Here is a 6,762-nt window from a genome sequence, read left to right on the forward strand (position 1 = left end):
TTTAAATAGGAATACATTTGTACGAAAAAAAATGTTCTATCTTGCTCTTTACATTTTTGTTTTCTACTTTATTGTTTCATATTGTTGTTTTTAAATTTCCCTTCATTTTATAACAATTTTTTTTGGAGGGAGCGGGCGGCGGTTATTTTTTTGTCCATTTTAACAAGATAACTTCCTAAAAGTTGTAATAAAATTTAAAAAATCATCAAGACTAAGCCGAAATTAAAATCATAAGCCTGCTCAAACAGAAACATAACTTCAATATTGTCAATTGCACCCCCAAAATCCAGTATCAGATTGAAAGGAAATCAATAGATTCAGATTGAAAGGAAAGCAATAGATTGTGATCAAATCAACATACATACCAAAGAAAATTTATTTGGTGACAATTTCATATGTTAACTCATTACATTAATCACAAATAGAACTACTTCAACATTGACTTTCAAAACAAATAATTGCATTCAATTGGCATAAGCATATTAAAGCCTAATCAAATGTGCAAAAACCTCAATCCAGATCTTCCAACTTTTGCTCAATAATATGGTTGAGTTTCGCACTCATCTCTTTAGTAAAATAATTCTTTCAATTTCAAACTTTCCCTTTACGAAAGAACACTTTATATTCTATTCCAATGGATGACGATTTCCCATTATTATTCACCTCCAAATTACTAAAATTCTCAAAGCTACACATTCTTAATATTTGATCCACCACTCCATGATTTTCTTCCTCTATAGAAAATGGACATTCCAAGAATTCAGCCAAGCGTTTAAGCTGAAGTTTGGGTTGCGCTTTAATTTCTTCATATATCAAAAAAAGTACTTTATTGGGCTTTTCTATGCTTTGTTTCCAATAATCCAACACTGATTCCAAAAGGTATCACCCCTTCACAAAAAAAAATCAAACATTTCTTCAATGGAATTGGTATCGTTATGATGAAGTCTCAAATTATTTGCAAAATGCCACATAGAAATAAAAGTGTCCCTAGGATTTCTACATAAGTAAACGAGTTTGGTTCTTGAATCTTGAACAAACTTTGGTTCTCCCAAACCCAAGAATGCCTGATCAACAACAAATCCTAACAAATCTACTCTCTGTAATATATCTAATGATGAATATCATATCTTGGAATATTAGAGGGATAAGGTCGCAGGGATCCCTGGAAAGGCTTCAAGACTTCAAACTTCAATATCAAATTCCTTTATTTTACCTACAAGAACCAATGGTTAATAGTAGCAAATCATCAGATTCAAGAGGAGATTGGGCATGCCTTTCTTCTTTCCATAATTATTCTAACAAAATTTGGCTCTTTTGGAACGCTGATGTTACTGTGGATGTTATACAGGATAAAGAACATGTTCTTATCAAAATAGTCCATAACACTGATCCTGCTTTGTATCTATCTATTGTTTATGCCAAATGTAGTAAAGCTCTCAGAGTGGAGTTATGGGATGACCTGAGGAACAGAGCTGCTTCAATGAATGATGCTTGGGGGCTGGTTGGCGATTTTAACACTAATCACAGAATGGAGGAAAGTCTTGACTTTCTGTCTTGCCTTAACGATTGTGGTCTTCAAGATAGAGGATATAGTGGGTCTATATTTACTTGGTGTGACAATAGAGATCCCCCAAACACTATCTGGAAAAGATTGGATAGACTAGTTTAAAACTCTAAATGGTTTGACAACCTAAATGCTACATCTATCATCCACCTATCTAGAACTTGTTATGTTCATGCTCCCCTCCTTATCAAAATCAGTAATGAGACTACCAACTTCATAAAGTACTTCAAATTTCTTAACATTTGGGTTGATCATCCAGATTTTCTTCGCGTAATCCAGGAAAGTTGGGGTATCCAAATTAGTGGAAACCCCCTCTTTATGCTCCATCAGAAACTTAAAACTACTTGCGGGAACCTTAGTCTCTGGTCTAGGCAAACCTATGGAGATATCCATGAAGAGCACAAATGACTAGAGGAGCAGATGAGAGTTCTTGAAGATAACTATGTTCAAAGCAACAATGCTGATAAGAGAGAGGCCCTCTCTAGATGTAGAGCTGAGCATACTAGATACCTCAAATTCCACCACTCGATCTTGAGATAAAAAACTAGGATAAAGTGGTTTGAAGAGGGTAAATCCAATGCAGCCTATTTTCACAACATCATCAAAGATAGGAGAAAAAGACAGACCATCAGGAAAATCATGAATGAACAGGGTCAGTGGATTGAAGGAAATGATTCTATTTCCGAAGCTGATGTTTGATACTTTCAAGATCTTTTCAACAAGGAAGATCATAACTCTTCCCAGGACCCTCTAAATTGTATTCAGAGATGTATCACTGAAGAGGAGAATAACACTATTATGGCCATCCCTTCCCTCCAAGAGGTTAAAGACATAGTTTTCTCCATGGACGTTGACAGTCCACCGGGCCTAGATGGACTTAGTGTCTGTTTCTATCAAACCGCATGATCTATAATCGCCACTTATCTTTATAATGCTATTGTCTCCTTCTTTGAAGGTGCAACCCTCCCTAAATACTTCACTCACACATGCTTGATTATGGTTCCTAAAGTTGACCATCCTCAGAAATTCAGTGACCTCAGACCCATCAGCCTTTGTAACGTGTCTAGTAAGATTATCTCTAAACTATTGAATGCCAGACTAGCCACTATTCTACCTAGAATAATTTCCAAGAACCAGAGTGCTTTTGTGAAGGGTAGAGCTGTCACGGAAAGCATCCTCCTTACCCAAGAGACTATAAATGATATCAGGAAGCCTACTAGAGGGAATAATGTTGTCATCAAACTTGACATGACTAAGGCACATGACAGAGTATCTTGGTCTTTTTTATGCTCTATCTTAAAGAAAATGGGTTTCTCTGATGTTTGGGTGAACCTTATCCACAAGTACATTTCCAACAACTGGTACTCTGTTATTGTGAATGGTACCAGAAATGGTTTCTTTAAATCGAGAAGGCGTTTAAGACAAGGGGATCCCTTGTATCTGTCTCTATTTATACTTAGTGTTGAACTCCTGTCTCAAATGCTCAATGCTCTCCAGAGAAAACCAGGATATAATGGTTTCTACATGAGAGATAATTGCCCCCATATCAACCACCTATCATTTGCAGATAACACCATTTTGTTCTATAATAGTGGGAAAAAACCTCTAAAAATGGTTCTTGAGACCCTCAAATCCTATGAAGGAATCTCCGGTAACTTATAAATAGGCACAAGAGTGGCTTTGTGGTTGCTGAGAACACTAGACCTCGTGATATTGTCTGGCTTCATAACATCACTGGGATGAACCACCAGAAATTTCCTATCAAATATTTGGGGTGTCCTATCATTGTTGGGAAGAAGAAAATCTCTTATTTTTCTGACATTGTGAACAAATTTACTAGTAGAATAAGGGGTTGGCACACAAAACTACTTTCTCCAGGGGGGAAGGTCCATCCTCATCAGACATGTCTTCATGGCTCTTCCTATACACCTCTTATCAATGGTTACTCCTCCTAAGGTCACTCTCGAAACTATTGAGAAATTCTTAAATAGATTTTTCTAGTCGGGGTTGGACAATGGTGGTAAACATCATTGGGCTTCTTAGGACAACCTTTGCCATCCCTACAATGAGGGGGGCACCAACTTTAGAAAGCTCTCGGATATTTGTCAATCCTTCAGTGCTAAATAGTAGTGGTCTTTAAGAACCTCTAACTCCCTGTGGAGTGAATTGATGAAAGAAAAATACTTGGTCGAGAATCATCATCTGAAGGCAAAATGGAAAAAAGGGCAAGCTCCCTCCTGGAAAGCTCTTTGTGCTACTGGGGAGGTGATTGATCATAACATTCTCTGGATAGTTGATAAAGGGGAGGTATCCTTCTGGTCCGATAACTGGAGTAACTTTGGCCCCCTTTATCACAAATTGACAACAAATACTGACATCTTAGATGTGCAGCTTAAAGAAGTTTGCCACAATGGAGAATGGGATTGGAATATGCTGAACATTTCCTTACCTGAAGATGGAAAACGAAGGATCTTGAAGCAAAAAAATACTAGTATAAACAACAACAAAGAGGACAAACTAGTGTGGATTCTTTCCCACACTGGAAAATTCTCTCTTTGTTCTACTGGGAGGGAATTGAGGCAAGAAAGAGCGCCCAACAACCTTGACAGCAGGCTATGGCAGAACAACATACCCTTTAAGATGTAATTCCTCACGTGGAGAGCCATCCATAATAAACTCTCCACAGATACGAATGTTTCAAGGCTAGGAATCCATATGGATCCCATGTGTTATTGCTGTAACAGTAGTAGAGGTGCCACCGAGCTTGAATCAGTTAACCACTTATTTTGTCATGGAGATTTTGCTAACAAGATGTGGTCTTTTTTTGCATGTCCCCTGGGGATAAATACGAGCAACCCCAATTTGAAGTTCACCCTTCTCAGTTGGTGGAACCACAAGACCAAGAACCCCATCTGCTCACTTATAATTAAAATTATTCCTGGCAAGATGTACTAACAAGTATGAAGGAGAAAGACCTTCATTATATCAATCCTCCTCTAATGTATTATTCAATATTTTACTGGTTCTAAGGAAGAGATTTGGAAATGCGAGGATTGGAGACACTTGGAACTCTGTCTGTCGGGCCTGTGATCGAGATATTCATCAAACAAAATCTACCATCGTCAAATGGATTAGACCTCAAACAAACTCGTTAAAACTCAACAGTGATGAAAGTTGTATTAATGGTAAGTGTGGGGGAGGCGGAATGGTAAGAGATAACACAGGGAAAATTATTTTTGCCTATGCGAACCATTAGACCCAGGTTCCAGAAACTATGCCGAAGTTGCTGCTATGCTCTTTGGCCTGGTGGTTCTTGAATAATGACTCAAGACCTGTTTGGGCGGAAACTGACTCACTGCTTTTAACAAATTGCATGAAAAAAGTTTGGAAAACTTCATGGAAGTTAGCTAGTATTGTTGACGATAATCAGAAACTAGTTGAAAAGAGTTGACTTTCATATTACTCATTGCTTTAGAGAGGCTACTAAGCCAGCTGACAGGCTAGACGCTTTGAGCCACAGAAGTGCTGAGATTCAAATCTTCAACTCTTTCTCCGTCTTGCCCCTCGAAGTGAAAGGATTTGACCAACTTGGATAGATGGGGTATCCCATCCATAAGAATCAAAGATGTTTCGGATAACCATATCGTATATGATACCTCTTAGTGGCTTGACCTGTTAAGCTCTTTCGGGTAGGATTACCAATTCTATATTAGCCTCATCTCAATGATTTTGTATACAGTCTGGGATGCCAGACTTAACTTGTAACTTTTTTGCACATCAATGTTCGATGAAGGCTGGGTTGAATTAAAAAAAAAAAACAAAGTTGTTGTTGTGGGTTTTGTCAACTTCCCAAAGGCAGAAAGTTAGATTTGACAAGACATTATTGAAATTGGTGAGATAATGTCCAAGTCCCTTTGCTTGTAGTTATACTCAATTACGATTAATTACTCCTAATAAAAGGTCGATAGATACTTTGTACTATCAACTAGTATAAATTCACCCAAAAGACCATTAATAAGACTTATCATTAGAACCGATGAGATAAGGCATAGTCTCTTTGCTTGTACTTACGCTTATCTAAAATTTATTATTTTAGTTATAGACTAGGTCATTGGAACATTATGTGTCGAGTGATAAAAAATTTGCTAAAAACCCCATCACAAGACGCTCTTATAACCACAAAAATGCTATGGATGCCAACATGTGTATGTCGTCAAGTTGTAAGGTTCTACTAATATGATAATGTGCGCGGAAATTAGTTTTTCTTAAACTACGTATCAAATCTAATGTTGTGTTGCTATTATTTTCAGGTTAGAAAGTCCCAAAGAGTCGTCGGTGTGGATTATGCATTAGAATTTAGAAAGCATCTCAATAACATAAAGGACAATACCTAAACTTTGGGAAGTTGAAAAGATTGCTGAAGTTAACTAATCTCTAATCTACTAACAGTGTGAAGTACCTTAAAAATATTATTTGAACTTTTTGTCCTTCATTAAAAGTTTATGCAATAAACAAAATCGTCTTCACTAAAATATATAAGTATTACAATATATGAAAAAAAACGTAATAGAATAAATATACAAGTTTTTCTTTCTTTTCCTTTTTACCGTCTCGTCGAAAAGCCATTGTAGATGGAGTAGTAGTCATTAATAGACACTAGGAATCACATATATGTATTGGTTGTGCCTGTTAGCTTTTGCTACATGTCTTTTCACATGCTTTGCTATTTGATTAATGTTTAAATAACTTTTTCTCTTTGTACAATCTAATTGTAAGTTGAAGATGAAAAATAATTTGAAAAATGGTAAGTTGATTTTGATCATTATATATTAACGTCAATATTTATTTAATAAAAAAATGTACTATAAATTCTTGATGCATCAAAATGTTTTTATAGTTGAATCTTTATTAAATGATAACAAGATGGAAGATGTTCATGATTTTATTAATTAATTCAATAAAATTCTGATTGAATGTAGGACTAGACTTACTTGAATCTTGTTCAAGATGTTTTCTTCCACACGCAAATAAATCAAAATTTTATTTAACCAAGATGTTCTGTTTGGAGGATTAGGCTTAGTTGAATCGTGTTACATTCTTATGTTATTTCTTTTCTTATTTTTTTTTTTATTGTGGAAGGGAAGCTTTGAAGTTACTGGTAAAATTGTTTTCATGTGACCTAAAGGTCAAGGGTTAAA

General features: G+C 36.1%; 1 long non-coding RNA gene across 1 annotated transcript; it reads right to left on the bottom strand.

Annotated features, from left to right (window-relative positions):
- Window positions 1-358: 358 nt before the first annotated feature.
- LOC124888634 lies at window positions 359-5,594 on the bottom strand. The gene is made up of 2 exons (XR_007047178.1): window positions 4,197-5,594; window positions 359-4,013 (listed from the first exon to the last, which is right to left on the bottom strand). It is a non-coding gene; the product is annotated as an uncharacterized LOC124888634 (long non-coding RNA).
- Between the last annotated feature and the right edge of the window lie 1,168 nt (window positions 5,595-6,762).

The sequence above is a fragment of the Capsicum annuum genome, chromosome 11, assembly GCF_002878395.1.
Source record: "Capsicum annuum cultivar UCD-10X-F1 chromosome 11, UCD10Xv1.1, whole genome shotgun sequence".
Taxonomy (NCBI): domain Eukaryota; kingdom Viridiplantae; phylum Streptophyta; class Magnoliopsida; order Solanales; family Solanaceae; genus Capsicum; species Capsicum annuum.